The sequence below is a fragment of the Solea solea genome, chromosome 6, assembly GCF_958295425.1.
Source record: "Solea solea chromosome 6, fSolSol10.1, whole genome shotgun sequence".
In the NCBI taxonomy this organism is placed as follows: domain Eukaryota; kingdom Metazoa; phylum Chordata; class Actinopteri; order Pleuronectiformes; family Soleidae; genus Solea; species Solea solea.
The window spans coordinates 13,529,888-13,551,346 of record NC_081139.1 but is presented as its reverse complement, the minus strand read 5'-3'; the positions used below and the strand labels follow the sequence as shown (position 1 = coordinate 13,551,346).

The following is a 21,459-nucleotide window of genomic DNA, read 5'->3' as shown; positions in this document are numbered from 1 at the left end:
TCACAGAGACACATACAGAGACAAACAACCATTCACTCTCACTCTCACACCTACAGTCAATTTAGAGCGTCCAATTGACAAATTAATATAAACTATATCATATATGTCTGTATTAAAATAACTGATGCAGCCTTTTGGATGAGTTTGAGTTTGGATTAAACTCTGTGGGTAACTGTTAACTTTCAATTTAAAATCACTTTGTATTATACAGATAGCTGGAGATGCCTGAACATATTTGTATGAGTGTGTTTCTGTATTTGTGTCCGTTTATGTGACTATTTCTACATTTACCCTCTCCTTTTCTTATGTAATCCCATTCAAACTAACTGGATATAAACAAGTGAAGAATCCACATCACTCATAAAGGTAATATGGCTGGATACTTTTCTTTTCTGTAAGTAAAGTCTGCATTGATTTGTGAAGTATCAGCTTTCTACAGCTTTTATGGGAAGCTTCTCCTTCAGGTCATTGAATCCCTGTCGCCATGTGAATGCAAGCAGGGCACATGCTGTATGTGAATGAATGTGCAGCCTCAGGTTAACACTTCCGCTCCTATATCCTGCTCGTCATCACATTCATTTCCAACTTTGCAGTTTTTCACATGCTTTATTCCTGAAATGCTTCACAATACAGACAGTAGAGATGAGATAGTTGATTGATGACACTGAAACATCTGTTTAATTGTTAAAAAACAAACAATTATCAGTATGTTCTGCGTTGTTCCAGACAACATTATCTGTTAGCTCCTCTAAGTCTGATGTCCTGGTGCCACCCATGGTGTCGGGTATCTGTAGTTTGACTTTCTTCCTCTGCTGAATGATAGGAAAGGAAGCAGAGAGGCGTGTGAACTCTTTGGACATGCACTCGAAACTGTGTCTTCTACATCACCTCAGGCTGACAATAATGGTGTCAGAGTGCTTCAAACTCTTCTATGATGTCTCATCCCAATATGTTTGAAGGTCCTAACTCACAACCACCATAGTCTAGATTCAGTTGACTCACATTTAGTCCCCAGTCTCACAGAATGTGGTTTTGTATTGTCTTATAAGGCAGGAGAGTTTGAGAGAGACGAATATTTGTTACACAGATGCAGTTTTTGAAATGGCTTGAAATGGCACAGTGTTGTTAACACTGTTGTTTTAGAAAGGCCTAAAATCACTGTATATGGATTTTGAGATATCAGTATTGGATGCGAGGAAGTGGCATCGTGCCATCCCTAATCATTTAGTGATCTATTAAAACACATAACTGAACATTTTACATTAAATTCACATTCTGCACATCCCTAGACACAACTGTATTTTTTGGCTCAGAAACATGCTCCAGATGTGCATTTATTACAGGGCTACAGTGATTAATTACTATTTTGATTTTTCAATTCATGAAATATCAACATTTGTTTTAAATATTTGCCACATTTTTTTGTTTGCATAGAACACGGAACAATCCATAATAGAACACATCAATTGCCTGTGTGATGAGCTAATTGTGTTGTGTTATTTCCAGCTTTGGTGGTAACAGTATAAAATCAACATGCACATAATGAATTCATAATTTTCTAAGAGACATACAGCAGGTACTTTGAACTTAATGAAGTTCTGCATGGAGTTTGCTTGTCCTCCCCCTGTGTCTGGGGGTTATCTCCGTTCTCAGCTTTCTCCCACAGTCCAAAAACTTTGGAGGATTTGGGGATTAGGCAAATTGGACACTTTTAATTGACCGTAGGTGTTAGTATGAGAGTGTGGCCCTGTGATGGTCTGACGACCTATGCAGGGTGTACCCCACCTTTCGCCCTATGTCAGCTGGGATTGGCACCAGCGCCTCTCTTTTGATTACATTATGCCACAGTTCACATGCATGGCCAGCAGATGTCAGCATTGTAACACACAATGCATTGTACTGCATGTGTCCCTTTTACATTTGCAGACACACACTGATAGTCAGTGAGTCCATCCATGTCACAGTAAAAGTTTTGTTTGGTTATATATATATATATTCCCTGAAACTGCTTGTTCGCACACATAGGTTTCTGCAGTGTGCTAGTGACACAGATGAAGATGGAACAACCTCATGGACATTTATTCCAGATCTCTCACCAAGAGTTTCCTCGAGATAAAAATGAATTGTTCTGAGCAGTCGATCAATAGCCTTTTATAGTGGGTGTGTACAGCTATGCTTTGGAGCTTATATTGTTACAGAGGCTCTTCCACTCTGACCAGAAAGCACTCCTTTTTTTTTAAATTTTAGATACTTTATTAATCCCCTTAGGGAAATAGTTCTCTGCATTTTGACCCATCCTAGGATTAGGAGCAGTGGGCTGCCACACTGAGTAGCACCTGGGGAGCAATGGGGGTTGGGTACCTTGCTCAGGGGTACCCCAGCCCTATCGACCTGGTGGGGACTTGAACCGGCAACCTTCCGGTTACAAGCCAAGTTCCCTTTTCACTTGGCCACAGGCTGCCCAATATATACGTCATTATTCGATTTAAATGTACAACACATTGGTGCAACAACAAATACCTTTATGGTATTATGAAGCATATACCACACAAAGTGCAGCAGCTGCTTTTCCAGTGGTCACTCCTCCTGCTTCTCATTCACTGAAATGAGCTGACTTTGTGATATTATGTCCTCCTGTGATATAGTTTCAATATGTATTTATACATTGAAAAATGATGACATGAACATTGGTGGATTGGTGGTCGTCTTTCAATCCGAAGGTCGACAGTTCAATTCCTGGCCCTGGTAGTCTACATGCTGATGTGTCCATGGGCAAGACACTTAACCCCAAATTGTTTCTGATGGCTGTGCCGGCAGTGCGTGAATGAATGGGTATGAAAGAGGTGAGATAGAAAAAGGGATGCACATTGATGCACTGTATGAATATGGGTGTGAAAATTGTAGTTTAAAGCAGCTTTAACTGGTCATCACTGGTCACAAACGTGCTATTTACTGTCATACTAGAATGATTATGAATGTTGTGAAGGGGAATGCATTTGCATGTAGGCAAGAGCAATAATGATAAAAACAAAAGATGGAAAACCAGTGTAAACCCTTCTTTCTTGAACTTAATCTAAGTAAGCTTCATAATCACATGAGGTTAAACGTGAAAGTGATCAACTCTAGTTACTCAGGATTTAATATGTTCTATCAGGCAGACATTTGGAGCAAATAGTTTTTTTCCGTAACGTATTTGATCTAATTGACCAAACTTAACACTTAGAATCAAGTACACCAGGCACATGTACTGGATAATATGGCAAAACATCACAATAACAATCGTCAAAAATCAATTTTTCATTGTGTTAAGATTGATGTGTTTGTATATACTGTATATAATACAATATAATATAATATAATATAAGTTGATTTAATTTTCTTAATGTTCTTAATGGGGAGAAAACAACACTTGTTTAACAGAGAATCTGTTGTAAAATATTAAATGTAATTATGTGTTTGGGCATTGTATAGATAAACCTTTGTATTATTGATGTTGAAGTAAATTCAACTTTCAATAGTGGACCCTTTTCTTTGCTGTCCACAATCCTTCTCCGGTGTCTCTCAGGTTACCTGAGCTGTACCTACAAGGCTCCATGGTTTTCTGCTTTTCAGCAGCTTCTATTTTTAAATATTTCCTCTGAGGGCAGGGAACGATGAGAGGTGAAACCGAGACGAGAGGGAAGAGATGAATGATGGGAAAGAGAAGAGGAAGAGACGGAAAGGAGGCAGAAGCACATACCAAGATGAATTAAAAAAAGAAGAAAAAAATAATGTCAGTGTCTGGATTGAAGGCCAGTGGCATTGCACTGTCTGGTGGGCTGCCAGATGGAGAGGATAAACAGAGGATGCAGAGAGGCAGTCTTCACTGCTCCAGGCCTGAGTCTCCTCTGAGACAGCTGAAAGGATGAATAGAAAACAGAGAACAGGGATGAGGGTGGTGTGATTCCAGGACTGATATTATTTCATTACAGCTGCTGGGAGCTAATATTATATTTATGACTGCTGTCATTACCATAAGATTTCATTAGATTAAATCAAAATTCAGTGTGCCAGTAATATGCTCAATGATCTATGTGTCTAATCAGGTCTAGGAAATGCTGTAAAGCTCTAATGGAGATTCTTGTTTTAAATTAACATTTCTACTGTAATTGTTTCAAAGTATTTTTAAGATTTTCTATTAGCATTTTCATTCCTTGGGTTGTTCGAGGCTAAATGTCACACCATATGTGATGGTGGGTTCATTGGATTTTGTGAGTTGTAATGCTGTTATGAGGACATGTTGGTGAATGGGTCTTGCAAATGAATTGATATTGGAGGCTAGGGAATTCCTACAGGTGTACCCTGCTGATTGAAATCTTTAGTTGAACGACCGTTGTCAGGTGTTGCAACATGTGTCAATGGTATAACAGTAGTGAGAAATGCACTTGAATTGATTAAGTTACTAAGAGGTAGCATATACAATGAGAAGAGAATTGGGCCCAGAATTGAACCCTGTGGAACTCCAGATGTTATAGGGCCAAGCAACTAATTAAAGGCAGAGCCTGAGATATTGAGCCACTTGTTAATAGATCAATTGGAATGACGTGATCAGTAGTGTTGAAAGCTGCTGTTAAATCAATGATAACTAAGACAAAGTGATTGCCACTGTGTCCCCCTCTCAGGATAACATTAGTTACTTGCATTAAAGCAGTACTGTGAGGAATACTGCTAATTTATGAATAATTAAGCATTTCAAGTCATACATAAAATAGTCCAATTGATTCATAACACCAGTAATCAACTTGCTGTGGATCATTTTTGTGCAATTTACTTCTATCACATATGGAAGCCTGTATATTTTCTGTAAGCCTGTAGGAAAAGAGAGGAGGAGGAGGAGGGGCTATTTCTTTTCTCTGGCTGAAGGTTCTTGGATTATAAGCAAGAGAAGTAGAGTTTTGATGCTGATTGTTTGATGTGACAATGTGCTTTGATATTCTAACTCGCAGGTTTGATGTACCTGGACAAAATATAAAGCTAAAAGCTTCAAAATGAGAGTTCACAGACCACTGAGTGACTTCACACTGGGTTGCACCTGACTGTAACGAAATTGATCATACAGCAGGATCACAATGTTGTGTTGTGTCAGTATCTTGTCAGAACCATGTTTCTCTGAATATTTCTCCAGCAAATCCAGGGGGTTTTGTGTCTTTACTCGTATGAGTAGGAGAGTTTTCTTGACTTGTTGGGAGACCAGATGCAGAATGTAGAACGCTGCAGGAGACTGAGGCCAGAGTGGTAAGGAAGGTCATAGCTGTGCTCAGTCGATACACACTTGCAATCTGTAGCTACACCCTTGCCACAGGGTGTTCTTAAAATGTACCTTCTACAGGGTTAAGATGAGAACACATTCAACAGATCAGATCCTCTGAGACAAACTTGTCTGATTGGGTAGGAGCTGCAGCTGCGACAGATTTTATTAGGATAATGTTTGGAGCTGCTTTTGTCGTCTCCTCTTTGGAAACATTTAACTCCATCTCTTGATTTATTGAATACACATCCTCTCTCTGATTGTGAATGTCTGAAATATTATGCCTCTCTTTTCCACGTGAAGGCAACTGAATGTTGATCACAAATATTCCCAACAACAACTTTAAAGTCTGTATTAGAATATTTTGTTTTATATGGTGCAAAATAAGATGCCCACCTGGGAAGAATGATTACATTTCAATTTGTGACTCATAATTGTGTTAAAATGAGCCAGAGGATGAATGACTGTGTAAGTTGATGTGTCATTGTGATCAATTCTGCTTATGAAACTGAAGCTTTTGTTTTCCACCATGTCTGTAAGGGTGCAGGTCTTTTGAGATGGAACTGGCTATGCCAATCAAAACCGAAGCAATGTTTAAAAACGTATTGAAACTATTTAGAATTTTGGAGAGAATCACAATTATGTGACACTGTAATAAGTTTCGTACTGTGGAACCAGGGGATTCAACAGATCTCCTGAGCCACTGGGCACATGGAGGCGGACACACATGCCGCCCATCAATGAAATCAGCAAATAGTAACTCGCTCAGTTTGTTTTTACCAGCTCCATGGTAGGACAGAAGAGAACTAGAGCAGCCAGAAAATAGAAACCAACCAATAGTGTGTTCTCTCTCTGCTCTGTCCCCAGGACTAAAACTGTGGAGCAGGGAAGAACATTTGTTCAAGTTTGACCTTTTCCCAAGCCCCATATTACATTTCTTTTTTTTTTTTTTTTAAACTTGAGACCTGTCTCACTTATTTTATTGTGAGTCTTGCCTCGGTTACCCCTTGGTTGTCACAATACTTGATTGTGTAAATCCCAACAGTTTACTGGTGTTTGTAACTGTTTGTAACACACAATACAAACACACATGCAGAGGAGGTTACTTTGCTCTCCCATGTGCATATTTTCACTCTGTGCAATATGTCAGTCTTGAACTACTACATAGCAAGTGTTTAGTGTTAAAACTTAAACTCATAAAACGTGATTTCACTGGCTACTGCCTATGCTGGAATATTGGCAGAATGTGGCTGACTGATCTCAACTTCCATTGCATGCAGTGATAGCAAAGGGAGGCTTGGCTGCCAAATTCAGTGTGTGACTGAGCAACATTTCAGGTGACGCCTTTGCCATGTGCGTTTAAGTGCAGTGTTACAAGTTGGCAGCAGATCAAAACACAGATGGCAGACAACAGGACAGCCTACAGAGCAGAACCGGGAACAGGACACTGAAAGGCAGAAATGACTTAGAGCTTACTGAGCACACGGGGCTAATTGATCAATTATGTGACGGGTATGCAGAGATGACCAAGGCTGGTAATGTGTGTGTGTGTGTGTGTGTGTGTGTGTGTGAGAGGAGTCAGCTTCTGACCAAAAACAAGAAGCAGATGCTGCTGCTGTGTGAGTGTGTGTGTGTGTGTGTGTGTGTGTGTGTGTTTGTGTGTGTGTGGAGGAAATGAGCCCCATTACAAAACCTGCATGGTTAATCATTAAGAGACTCCATCCAACCTTTAAGTGCAAATGTGGTTACTGTGCTAATCAATCTGTTTCTCTGTGCCTTTGGCCTCCCATAGCAACCATATATTTCTGTTAGAGGAAACCCAAAGAGCAGTGATGCCTGCTGGGTCAAGATCATGACACACAGTACCCTAAATATCCTAGACATACATACACTGTTGATTATCAATGAATACATTTTTTTTTTGAAATGTCATCTAAATGTACTGACTGTTTTGAACCTGAAAAAGTCTTGAAGAACTAACAAAAACATACGCGTACAACACTCAGTTCGTTAACCTTAAGTAACTTTCTTTACGTTTAACTCATCACTTGAAAATGTCGTACTGTATATTGCTTTGCTATGAATATATAATGGTCCATCTGATCAGCTTGAACTTCGGATGCCTCATGTTTTCTTGCACAACAGACTCTGTACTGTTTCTCCTCTCCAAAGCCAACATCCCAAATGAGCTATTGCATGAATCATTTCTACAGGATACACTTCCCTGCCAAACCATTCAACAGTTGTTCACTGTTATGTGACCATAACAATTTCTCAGGGTTATAAAAACTTGGATCACACACACCATATAATCCTCTATATTGTTGTCAGTAAAATTTCCTTTTTTTGTTTTTAAATGAATTTGCATTGAATGTTTGTGTACTTAACATTGATTAGTTGCAACTTTTGTTTGTTATAGTGACATTTATTTCCCTAATGTACAGTACATTTTTCTTCTTAAGTGATTATAAACATAAAAAGTAATATAATTGTTATTAGTATTAGTTATCATTATTGCAGCAGTTGTATTGTGGAATGTAATGAATATCTTCAGCCTCTAAAGGACTCTTAAGTTTGGGTATGGACACTTCACTAACTCTTGCACATTTGTTCATTTTTGTCATCATGCTTAAATTTGCCACATCATTAAGTGAAAAGTCTTTAAATATGTAACAGAAATGGAAACAATAGATAGGTATGCTGTCCCAAATATAAATGAACATGCTTCAGAAAATATATTTGTATTGAAAGTACAACATATTTCATTATTTGCTTACTCCTTCTATAAATGTTTAAACCATATACCATCTCACAACAATCATGACCAAACTGACACGAATGCAACAACGTTCCTGTAGTTTCATGCTCATCACAGGTGCCATATGTATACTCCATACTAAAATGCAGTGTCACATGGCACACTTATGGCGCACTGTGACCTGTTGTCAGTGTTTGAATGAACCATTCATTTTCAATTATCAGTGTTGAGACAATGACCCATTTTTCTTTTTATTCACTTCTTTTGTCTCACACATTTGAGACTGAAATGAATAGATTCTGATGATTCTCTTAGCCCCGAATCTCTGCTGTAGCTCTTATATTTTTTCTGGAAGTTATCCTGAAGAGGGGCAGTATATGTTTAAAACAGTTGTGAGGTGTCAGCTGACCTTTTAGTTCTGTTCCACCCTGAGTGTAACTAAAGCTTAAAGCCTTCAGGGCCATTCTCACCATGCATCCCATCTGCCACTGCACTGTTTTCCTCCAGCTGACTGAGTGCATCTGCCAGGCAGGTGAAGAGTGTCTGCTATGAAAGGCTTTCCTCATTATCAAGCTGCACCACCTAAACTACTTAACAAAGGAGTGAACTGCTCACTATGTTAAGTTAACCCTGCAGGGCTTTCCCACTCCTCTCTGCTGTATGGATCACAGTTAACCCACCCAGACTGTCACCTGATATGATTGACACCTTTGAATGCACACAAACACAGAAGTTTGTGCCACTATTCCTATCAGGACACTGCCTTGACTTCTAATTATTTGAGCCTAAACAAAGCCTTATCCCTAACCACAACCAGATAATGCCTAATTCGGACCGTATCCTAAATCCAATTCCAATCTTAGCCTGGAATTTAACCAGTTCCTCAGGAATGAGGTTCTGCTTCATTGGGCTTTGGTGTCCACGAGGGCGACTGGCCCTTACGAGATCAGTGTTTTTATGCCAGAAAAGGTCCTAAAGAGATGAACAACTAAGCCAAAGAAGGAGGATGGAAGTAGCCCCCACAAGGTGACTCTGAAGTCCATGAGCCTACTCTCATTTGACTAATTATGAATAACTATGAATTTCTGTTTTCAAAAACTGTCATACTGAGTTTTTAAAGGCTTCACAACAATAATGTCAGTTATTATATACAATCTATGTTTTTTAATCTTAAATATAACCAGTTAATGGCCATCCCTAACCTTAACCTAACCACAGTTCACATCTTACTCTCACAAAATCGATCAGTATGCTGTTCACTTGGACTGCAGTCCTTGTCCCAGTATACAGGCAATGGCTCTGCTGAAGAAAGTGGTTTCTGGTCTAGCATGCGGCTAGTTGTTATCGAGTTGTTGAGTATTCCTAAGAACTTCCAGTTTAAGATGACAGAGCATTAAATTAAAGAAAATGTACTGGTCTGAACTTCGGCATGTTTTTGCCGGGGTTTTCTTATTCTTCTATTATTTCTGAGCATTAGCTGGGGGTTGGATCTGTGGTGCATACTCGGAGTGTCCAGCCCAACTTGGTTCTGACTGGTCTGATTGAATAGTAGTTTGACTCCCTAACATGTGTTAGTCCAACTTTGAGAAATTCGTCTGGGCTGCTGTACTATTTTTTAAGTCAGAATTTAGTCAGAATAACACCGACACGCACTATTTTACTTGTCTAATGTCATGTAAATGTAGCAACAAAAACGTCTGTACACATATAACACTCACAGTCAGTTTGTCATATGATGGATGCCAGTTTACCTTCAATAACTTAATGTTTAACTTGTGAAAATGGCATATATTGCTTTGACATAAATAACCAATGGTCCAGCTGATCAGCTTGAACATTGGATGTTTTCTTGCACAACAGACTCTGTAGAAGTCCTCTCCAAAGCCAACATCCCAAATGTGCTCTTCCAGTAATCATATCTCCAGGACACACATTCCTGCCAAAATATCCCAGTGTTTTTGCCAACAACACTTTTTCACGGATATGTGACCCTAACAATCCACCAGGGATATTCAAATGAGTTGGAGATTATGGATATATATCAGGCTATATGTACATTGCACACAGATTATGAACTTGGATCACACATGGTCACCAGACCTTCACAAAGCAATCAAAGCAAGTGAGGGTTTTAAAAACTTTAATCTGAAGTTTACACGTACACCCTTGTGAATCCTAAAAAAATCCCTGGTGATCACATCTTCACATCACATTGAATGTTTGTTTGTACTTGATAGTGGTTAGTTGAAACATGTGTTTGTTTTAGTGGCATTTAAGTACATGTTTCTTCTTACTTAAATGATATAAAGATAAACAAAATAATATATTGGTTTTTGTGAGTCACTCCAAGGATTTAAGTTTAAGAATATGATGTTACCAGGGTCTCATCTAACAAGTTCTGTTTCCAATGCCAACAAACTGTTGTGTGTCTGCAATCAATGCAGGTCTTGTTGTTGCATACATTAATGCCACATTCACTGTAGTCCGTCCATATCTGCAGGATACGCTACAGTACGCATACAATGCACTCACAATTCAAGCGCGCACACAATGCAAACGTACAATACATAAGACTCCACATACTGTGGTCCTTTCTGCTCACTGCAGCAGTTTGAATGAACCATACAATGTAGAGAAAGCACTTGTGTACTATACTCATGTCTGATAGACAGTTGCGGGAATTTCTTTCTTAATTTTTCCATTAGCAAATGAAAAAAACAACAGCAAACGTATCATAAAAGGTGCTGCTTTAAAGGATTAATTCATTAAATTCAGTCGTTGATTCACCAGTTTAATACAACATTTGTTAAAAAATTCAAGTGTCACTTTACAGTGGTGATGAATATATCTAAAAGGAGCAGTGGACATGAACAATAAGAGACCGAGAAGAGGAGGGAGCATGTCACTGTCCAGTGTGTCGTGTTCTCTCTCTCTCACACACACACTCTGTCACATCCCCTCTTTCCTTTCAGCACCTCAGCAGATGGGCAGTAGTGCTCGCTCTCCCTCCCTTTCTGTCATTTTGTCTGTGTCTCTCTGTCTCTCTCTCTCCTGCTCTCAGTGGGGAGCAGTCTTTTGATACTTGCATTGGCCCTGCGATTCACATCTCCTCCCCTTGCCTCAGGGGCTCCCTCCCCATTGTCCCCATTGTTCTGCCTTGAAAGTGGGTTAAAAAAAGACGGCAGCCGCTGGACAGAGGGGACACAGAGCAGAGAAATATGGGGGCAGTGATCGAGAGACACAGAGACAAGCCGAGAGGGAAAGAAAAATGACCAAATCAAGATGGAGGGGAGGAGGTGTCAGAATTCATAAAGACCAAACGAGGAGATGATGAAATGAGGGGTGGGTCATTACAGTGCCTGTACATGTGTGTACATATGCACTGTACATAATTATGTATGAAGACGTGATGGATTTCAAAGGTTCAGCACCATTTTGTTACACTGTGATGAACAATTCCCAAGTTTCCTTCAGAGCATATCATGAATTTGAACACATTTTTGAAAAAAATTGGTGGAAAGAAATGCACATTTTTGTGTTTTTCCATCCATTGCTGTTAAGTGAATATTAGGCATTTGTTCACAGCGATAAGCAGTGGCTGGAGCGCCAGGAGCTGGTCGTGTTTTGCTGTTTCTCATCTAATATTGTAGTAGACATAATTGCTTCTTGCACTAAGTCGAGGAACGATGTGCACTCCATATCAGTCGAATTATCTCTTTTCTCGTTCCCTGTTTCTGCTGTGTCTGCCTTTTTTTTTGTGCCAATTTTCTAGCTAAAGGCAGAAGCTGGATGGATAACTCAGTTATGTGATTTCAAAATATAATTGTTTTTTTTGCTGAATCTATTTCTGTTTCACTTATTTTCATTTTTGGATATGCCAACTTTTCACCTTTATTTCACATTTCCCTCAAGTATAAAAACATGAAAAAAATTAGCTACTATGTTTCCATCAAGGTTTTTATGCACACATTTGAAAATAAGCATACAAAGAGGGGAGTTGATTGTTGAGTCTCATCACTAGTTGGTTAAACATGTTTTAGGATGGACGCTCTGTGTTCTTTAATATGAAGATGCAGTCTGATGATTAGATTTTCCACTTGGTTTAGACATTTTAGAGATAGTGCATGTCTTGGCTTGTTTGGGCTGCTCACAGATGACAGCTCTTCATTAACAATTATGTGCATGGACAGTGCACACACACTCACACACACATACACACAGTCCTCATTAGCTCTCAGTGTGTTTCTCCACCACAGACCTGATTTGTCTGCCTGATTTCCTTTTCATTTAACTCTATCACGACTGTGAGTATGTGTGTGTGTGTGTCTCCTCTGCCCTAGTTTCATTCAGACTGCATAATACAACACTCAACCAAACCAAATGACACCCTGTCTGCTTTGATTTGAAGCGCAAATTACCTTTTATTACAGAGTCGGTGTAATTTCTGTTCAGAAAATGACGTCCATTAATTTGTATAATGGTCCTTTGCATTTTTGCCAGCCTGCTATTTGCAGCTGTTACACACCCAATATCAGGACTGCCTTGTAGAAACAGCTTTTCAGTGCTGCTCAGTTATGCACAGTCATACTAGTCTGGTATTGATTCTGTGGTCATTGAAAGACGCTAACGAGTGTGATGTTAGGTGCTAAAGGTATGTTTACATACAGGAGTTTATTTGGCTCAAGGATGGCTGTTGAAGACACATGTTAACATGTTCATGTAGGTCCATGCAATAATAGCTCTCAGTGTTGCCCAGTAAAATAAATCATCTTTCAGTGTAAATTTCAGTTTTGATATGTGATGATTAAATAACTATACTATTTTATAGCTGTTATTTGTGGAGGTCGATACACAGTGACATGAACAGATGAGTTAATCTCATCCACACATTTTTTTCTATCCGTTGGGGGTTGGGTACTCGGTAGGATGACATTCCCTTTTTTAACCTCACCTACAGTGCTGTGATTGATGGTTTGTATTAGGGCTACAACAGTTATTCGTTTAATTGATTGCTAAATTCGTTGTCATCTATTTTTAATAGTCAGTTAATCGGTTTGAATGTTTTTATGTTTTTCATCATGAAAACAAGCTTTCTGATTTTTCAGCTTCTTTATTTTCTGGTTTCATTACTTAATACAACAAAGAAATCATTAAAACAAGTCATTTTGGTTTGTAGACAAAACGCAAGACATTTGAAAATGTCATCATTTTGGGAAGCAACGATCAACATTTTTCATTTCTGACATTTTATGGACCAAACAAGTACTTGATTACTCAAGAAAATGATGGACAGATTAATCGATTATGAGAATAATTGTGAGTTTCAGCCCGAGAACAAGTGCCTGATAAAAATTGTATCTGTAAGGTAGCATACACCTGTAAGGTGGCATACACCTGTGCCCTATAATAGTTACACTGCTGTATCTGACCGGCTGTAATGAACTATGAATGAATTTTTCATAGCTTTCACTTCTCTTCTCACATTCTCACAAAGCCTAAGGTGTTGTGGAGAAACTCATTCAAGAGTTTATAATGGAGAACCAGGCTGTTATTTTGATCACTGCTACTAAGTCATGCAGCCATAATCTGGTTCTACACAGAGGCCAAAAATAATTCTGTGATTAAACATGGTCTTAATCCTAGTTTAATCCCTGTGCATGATTACTGAAGTGCCTCATGTACATTAAAGAGACCATTGAGCTAATTTAGACTGTACTTGATTCATTCACTCAGCAGCTAATCTGATGACTAATCTGGTCACCACTGTCGTGATTTCTTGTCAGTCACAGGGGACGACAGTGTGCATGGGTCCACTTAGATGTGTTCACATAGTCTTCATTATGTAGTCATACGTGCGCAGGGAGTGTATCAGTGCTCTGAGTGACAGACGTTCATTCTGGCCTCAGGCATTGAGCTGTCATGGCAATCTGGGTTACATGTTTCCTCTTCATGTTCCTCTTGGTTTGAGTTCATCTCCTTTACTGTTCCATGCTTGTTTCTTTGATATATATATTTGCCCCCAATTATTGCATTATATATATATATATATATATATGTATATGTATATATGTGTATATATGTATATGTATGTGTGTATATATATATATATATGTATGTGTATATATATGTGTATATGCCAAAGACACCCAGAGACTACAGAGTTGGATCAATGAAATAAAACGTGCTTGAAACGAGCATAGAAGACGGGGCCATGGAAGATTTGATTTTCTTGTCTTTGTGATACACGTCATGATGGGGGCCACAGTTGTCATCCATCTTCAGTATCAATATATCAATCAATGTGTACTTTTTTTGTAGTGGGTGGCCCATTGTCAAGAGGAAAGGAATTGGGCTTGTGACTGAAGGAGCAAGGCCCATTGCTACCCAGGCACAGAACAATGCTGCCCACTGCTCCTCCGCCTGGCTATTGTGTGTGTTCTCTACTGGTGTGTAAAAAGGGCAGGTTAAATGCAGAGGTCAAATTCACTATCACTAGTTGGTGTGTGTGCAAAATTCTAGTTCTTGTCTAGGGAAATTTGTCCTGGACTCTTCTAAGATCTTGTGAAGCTATGCATTTGTTATTGTTGTTAATTAAGTGTTATGTATTTGGCAGTTGGTTGGTAATAAATGTGCCACATAGCTATCGGGATGCACCCTACTCATTTTTCTTTCTTGAAGCTCTTTGCTTCAGACTGATATTTATTAACTTTTTGAGGGTGAAGCTGATCTTGGAGAAACCAGGCTGAGTGTCAGGGTGAAACAGAGTATTGTGCTTTTCTTGTGCAGTTTCCCAGAAAGCACATGGAAAACAATTTGTTCTTTTTCTGCTTTCAGTTAAGTATTGTATAACAAGCACAACACTTCACAGGAAACGTCTCACTGCTTTCTCTAATCGAGTTCCAATTCTAGTCCCATCTCCATCTTTACCTCAACCAAAAGGGTTGTGTGTTTGGCCACATCTGTCTGTCTGTCTGTCTATTTGTGAACAGTAAAACTCAAAAAGTACTGGTTTTGATGACATTTTGCAGAAATGTATGGAGGAAGAAATTATTCGATTTTCTCTATGATCTGGTGAAGGATCAGGATTCAAGATATCTTGTTGACAATTGCAATTTTTAACAATCGTTAACCTTGCAAGATGCATTAATCACACTTCAAGTCCAGAAAAAAAACAGACTGATTGCATTAGTTGCATAAAAGTAAATGAAGACAGTGGGGAATAAATATGGGGAAGAGATCAAATAGGTCATCTGTCCTGTTCCTGTGTTCCTTGCCCTCCAATTATCCTCTGGACCTCTGTGTTTCAGTGTGTTTTAATTAGGATAGTGCAGGACATTGACTGACTTGATTGGACAGAGGTCCAGCCATAGTCCGAGTTGATGGCCAATCACCTCAAAGTTCAAACCCCTGAGGAAAGTGGGTAGCTCAGATTGTCTTTGGATGAACGGTGATTGGGGCATTAAAATGTATAGACAGGAGCAGACGAGAAGATGAGCTGCGTTGAGAGCATGCATGAACAGACATATTGGAGCTTCTTATAAAGGTTCGGTGGAGAGTTGTTTCATTGTAAAGCCTGTGCTATAATGTTGAAGGTCAGTGGCTCTAAATCAGAGGCGGGGAACCTTTATCGAACTCAAGGCCATCTCAGTTTCAATAACATCCTGTAAGGGCCATGCTAAATAACTGAACACATAGATTACACTTACCTCTAATGAGATGGCTGTGACTGGGTCTCTCTGTTGAGGCATTTAAAGTCTGATTAAAAGGCTCATACAACTTTTCCAGTTGTGACATCACATGCAAGAGAGATTGACTTCACATTTCTTTCTGGAGACTCTTTGTGAAACAAGAGTAACACTAATAGGGCTGTCTATGGCTGCTGATTTCCTGAATGTATTAGATTTCTATCACAAGGTCCTGATTTGATTAAATATCGAGTAATTTAGAGGTATTTTACTTTCCATATCAATTTTGCATGGTGCTGTGAGAGATTTTCACTGAACTAATGCTGCAAATAGTATAACATTTTGATCTCTCTAATCTGGTGCATTGTTAAAAATATTAATATTTGCATCAAAAAGATGCAATTTTTTTTCAAAAAGTTCAAAAATATCCACGTCAGAAACACATGAAGTAATTCAGAGAGGTTGCTGTGAGCAAAGCTTGATCTGCATCTATGCTCTCTTTGCTTATCAGAAGAGGATTTTATTTTGTTTTGAGGTGACAATGGAGGACACAAACAAACGAAACTGTCTTCCTGAGTGTACTTTTGCAACACCAAATCAAAGTATTTCTGTGTTATTTTATAAATTCAATGTTTGAAATCCTTCGCTCAGATTTACTCAAATTACACAAACTTACCAAATTAACTGCTGCGAGGTAAAACATCATGATGTGGGAGAACGAGTCTTGTATAAAAAGACACAAACTGAAAATCTTTTGTGAGAAGCATCCGAAGGAACCTTCTTGTTATTAATTTGGCCTTGTTGCTCACACCTGATTTTATTTTGTATACAGTATAGGTTGTGACATATCAGTTTTGACAAGTCTTGATCTAAGCATACAAAATCATTTTTTGGAGTAAACTTGATGTCAGCCCTTGTGTAAAGGAGATTATTGGGCGACGGTGGTTCACTTGGTTGAGCAGGTTGTCATTTATCCAGAAGGTTGGTTGTTAAATCCCTGGTTCCTCAAGTCTGTATGTCATTGCGTCCTCAGGCAAGACACTGATCACCAAATTTAATATTGTACTTTTTATTTAGCTTTGTAAAATAATTTCTAAGTCTTAGTCCTGAGATCAACCATACTTGTTTGTTTTACTTATGGACTTCTGTGTGTGTGTGCGTGCGTGTGCATACTGTATGTGTGTGTGCCCACATTGCTGTGGGGCTGTGTGTAAGGTAATCTGAAGTCAATGGAGCATGGAAGGTCATTCTTGAATGCCAAGGTAGGGATTAGAAGGAAGTGACCATACAATCACTTCAGCTTGTGACCTTCAAAACACACAGGCCAGTGTTGACAGGTTAACAGTGTGTGAGTGATGAAGGCCACTCTAATAGACTCATCCATCACGTAATTCTGTTGCTGAGCCATCTTTAGTTCATTCAAGTGTGCAGAAGGAACATTTGTGGCAAAACATAACTATCTCATATGTCATGGTTTTACAGTGAGCATCACAGTATAAAGAACCCCCCAAAAAATCAGTGTAATGGTCCTTTAATATTCCTACCGGATGTTATTATGTGGTATGTTACACGGTTCACTTTTCAGATTGGCTGGCAGGACAACTTGAATGTCATTACAGGGCTAGGCTAACTTTTTTGCAGAGGTTGCACTGGTGCAACTAACTTTTTCATTCACAACATTGAGATGCTCCAACAATTTTCAACGCACAAGTTCTGTCGAAAAACAACAACGGTGTTATGGAAAATTTGGACCCTTTTGTAGTGGGTATGTGGCATAAAGACTGCACCACACTGCTATAAGCATCTAGCATGTCTCGTTTGTTCTCATTTCTGCTGCAGTGCACACACACACACACACAGTGTCTGAAATACCTGGATTACAGCCAATCAGAGGCAAAATCCCACCCCTCCTCTGCATTTGATTGGTTTGGACCCTGACATCATCCTGCCTTGTGTGTGAGTTCAGGTAAGTGCTGATAGAGAACACAGGCTTCATATTAAATGTTAGGCACACCAGTGTGTAGAAAATAATTTAGTCTCACTTTTGTAAGATTTTTGGTGCAACGAATAATATTGACTGGATATTTAAACAGGATGAGATCATGATCATTTTTGTTTGTTTTAACAATTATGTGATTATTCAAGAAAATAATTGACAGATTTAATGACAATGGAAATAATCCACAGCAGTTTGAGTTGATTTCATTAAGGGATGTGTGAAGTGTTCATGCTGCTGTGCTCTGTTCCCGATAACAACCATGGCTGCAGGTGTTTTCCAGAAGTGGGGGAGGTGTGTGTGTGTGTGTGTGTGTGTGTGTGTGTGATCCAGTCCTTTCACACAACTGATGTCTTTATGAACTGCAGCAGCTGCGCACTTACAGACAATTTAATCATACTTCTACACAGAGCGTTTTGATTTCCATGTGTGTTCCACTTCCAATTCTTTAGGTTTTTGTTTTGTTTTTTTTTTAATGAAAAAACTCAAAGAGACGAAATCAGCCGGAATAATTCGGGCTATGCACTCCTCAGTTGGCATTCAGGTGAGACGCGCCCAGCTGGTCTCCACAAACGAGAATGGTGCTATGTGTAAACGCTACAACACACTTTGTGGTGGCAAGTTTTTAGTTGGTTTTCGCTTGAGTTCGATCTGTTAGAAGTGATTTGTTTGGAACTAAAATGGAAAGACACTAACAGTATTGTGTATTACATGTAATTGTTATACATAACCACATACTCAGTAGACCTACAGTATGTGCCTATAAGAATGTACAATATCCTGACTATTGCGTTCATGTGTGCATGCCAGTGTGTGAGAGTGTGAATTATTGATTGATGCAGATGTTCCACGTGGCCTTCATGCCACAGATGGTCAGCCAAGTCTTCTTCTCTTGTTCATATGTTGTCTTGGCACGTCATTAGACATGCAGGAGCTTGTACATGTTTGTGCGTGTGTGCGTGTTTGTGCATGTGTGTACATGTGCGCAGCTCTAATGGCTGCTGCTGACCAGCTGCTATCATAGACTATTGTAACACCAGACGCCAGGACTACGTGTGTGTGTGTGTGTGTGTGTGTGTGTGTGTGTGTGTGTGTGTGTGTATTTTTTGTGTATTTCTTACTGAGGAAGTGGGCTTAGGAGACTTAGGGTTAAATGAATGAATGACCCGTGCCTCCGCTTGGCCCCGCCAACTCATTAACCGTAGGAAAACGACCACACCTCCTGTTGCTGGAGACAAAGACATGGGGGATTGAAGTGTGTGTCTGTGTGTGGTGAAGCATGGTGGTTTCACAGGCTTTTTTTGGGGGGGGGGGCGGAGGGTCCGAGTCTTAACAACAGGCTTGGCGCGCGCCAACCTTTATTTGACTTGACAATAAGGGAAGAAGTCTATACACACACACACACACACACTACTGCTGCCGTGTCCTGCTGTCACTGTGTGTAGTCAGTTGTTCCCTGCCCCCTCATTGTTTCACATTTTAAAACTTTTGTCTTTATCATGTCTATCTACACTGTATCTAAGTTGTATGTACATTATCTCGATTGGAAGGCTTTGATGTATGCTGTGCAAAAACAAAAAAGCTAAATTTGTAATCTTCACCGGAAATAAGACACTACATAATATATATTGAGCATGAACTACATTCATACACGCTGTGTAATAAAGAATTAAATTAGACAATGCAAGTCCTGCTGTAGAGATTTGGCTCCACATCCATATACATTTTATTCTGCAGCTCTTCATTTTGAACCCATGGTACCGTGTTCTTTCAGATAATGCTTCAATATTCAAACAAAATATTTGTGGTGAAGGGTTTGATGGAAGCCAAACCTCTCACTTTCTATTAGTGGGTTAACTTTCTGGCTAACCGTTAGAATTTGTGTCACCAGCTATACTTCACAAAAGACTTTTGATATGTTGGATGTTCACATTCTAATCCGTCAAACAGTCTCCTCAGGAGGCGTCTTATTGTCCCAGATTCACTGTGCAGCAGGACAACGAGCACAAACACACTGCCAGAGTCATTAGGATGTGTCTGCAGAGACCAGAAGAACCATGAGTCCTGCAGCAGATGGTGTGAAACCTCCCCCCGACCACCTCATCCCAGAGCCTTGATCTAAACATCCTGGAGCCAGTCTGGGATTATATAAAGAGGCAAATCGTGTCTTTTTACAAAATAAGATTTTGGTATTTTGGCCTTCAATTTTATTGGATGCCCTAACATTGTGTAGTTAGCGTTTTGCTCTGTTGCTTCATTGGTAATCAAACATGGAGTCAAACTGATGGTGTCCCTGTGGTCATCCATAGGGTCCACATAGACAACCACAGAAATGGGTAGAAGACTAAATCTATGTCAAGAAGATGCAGAAAGTATGACCCAGCCAGAGGACTCTAATGTCACTGCATCACAGAGCACATGCATGTTGTACTCTGGTATTGATATTATGACTGACATTACAGGTAATGCAGATCTCTCTGATGAGTTTAACTGAGTTTATCTGTTTTTGTGAACAAAAACAGATAAAATGCAGACTTCAGCTATGAAAATTCAAGTTTCAATTCAAGTAGTTGATGACTAATCCTTTCTGTAAATTGGCAGCACTTAGTATTTATTAGAATGTTTTTAATTATTCATGTGTTTCAGCGACTACAGATTATTTACATATTCTGTGGGGAAAAAGGGAAAAGCTCATTTTAAGGCTCTTTTCTACCATTGAGTTGTTTTCACTCGTGAGCGCCTTCTGTCAAAGTGCAGGATTAAATCAGTCTGTTGCTTGTGTTTTACACATGTGTGTAGTATTCATCATCAGTGTAGCCATAGCAACGGTTGCTTAATTACCGGTGTGTGGCTTGTTTATCTCCAGACAGTGAGCCTTTCCGTCTTCCTTACTGTCTGCAACAGCTGCTCCCTCACCACTCCCTGTCTCTCACTCTTTCTTTCTTACTATTTTCATCACTGTTTTTCTAAGGGTGGAGGCAATTTTTTAATCATTTGTTTGTTTTCTATGGTATGTCTAAGCCCTTTAAAAATGCTTGGGGACATTTGTCAACTGTTTTCCGTTCCAGTTTGGTACACTGATAACTCGGTGTTGGGCGCAGTGCTAATTTGTAGTTGTGCTACATAAAGAAAGAGAGGGCTGATGGAGCTCACTGCACAGTCTGTCTGAACCCCTGTTTCAGCACTTAGTCTGAACCTGTGTCGCTGGTTAAATAGGAGACAAAGGATGGGATATGTTGTAATGATGGGGGTAAGGGGTAGGCTGACGGTACAGCAGCTCCACCAACTCCTCCCTCATGACTGAAGCAGTGTTGTGAATTAGTCTGTTGAGTCTGCTGTTGTCAGTCGTCCTAATTGTTCCAGCAGACCACTGTGTTGGAAATGATCCTGGCCATTACAGAGCAATAACAGACCTGCAGGTCAGTGCTACCAAGTCAGGATCACAGCTAGTTACCTAACGTATGACTAAATGTAATTCTTTGGTTTTCACTGATTGTAACGGTGAACAGACACTTTCCCAACTTTACTTCATATCATTCAGCATGTTCAGCATGTTTAATCGAGCTAAATACATAGTCTGAGTTAGGTAACTGGACAATTTGTCTAGTCCATAGGTGGCACTGTAGCTCTCGATAAGTTGATGTGTATTGAATCAGTTTCCTGTTGACCTTTATGTCACGGAAAAACAAACGGAGAACATATACGAGATGGACAGGGAGATGGACTGCGCTGT

General features: G+C 39.5%; 1 protein-coding gene across 1 annotated transcript in view; it reads left to right on the top strand.

Moving 5' to 3' along the window:
* The window catches only part of nfasca (neurofascin homolog (chicken) a), a 92,858-nt gene that overhangs the window by 2,619 nt on the left and 68,780 nt on the right, over positions 1 to 21,459 (top strand). The gene's annotated exons all lie outside the window — the stretch shown is intronic.